Raw genomic sequence first — 290 nt, 5'->3', positions numbered from 1 at the left:
AAATAGATTTATTTTATCTATCTTTTGTGTACATATTAAAAAAAATATAAGGGGGGAGGGGGGCTCCAGAAAAGAACATGCATGCAATGATAATATACAAATATTGAAATTCCAAAAAGGAAGTGTATGTGCGATTTGTTTTAATGCTCTTCTAGATTTTTAAAAAATACAGTCACATAAAACTATCAGCTTATGTTAATGCTCTCCATATTTAATTATTTTACTTTTTTTAAAATATTAAATAATGTTTTAAAAAGAAAACCTTTATTTGGTGATTTTGTAATCAAAAA

This window comes from Mizuhopecten yessoensis, unplaced genomic scaffold (genome assembly GCF_002113885.1).
Source record: "Mizuhopecten yessoensis strain PY_sf001 unplaced genomic scaffold, ASM211388v2 scaffold3287, whole genome shotgun sequence".
Lineage (NCBI taxonomy): Eukaryota > Metazoa > Mollusca > Bivalvia > Pectinida > Pectinidae > Mizuhopecten > Mizuhopecten yessoensis.
The sequence above is the reverse complement of the archived record's forward strand: the minus strand, read 5'-3'. Positions refer to the sequence as shown.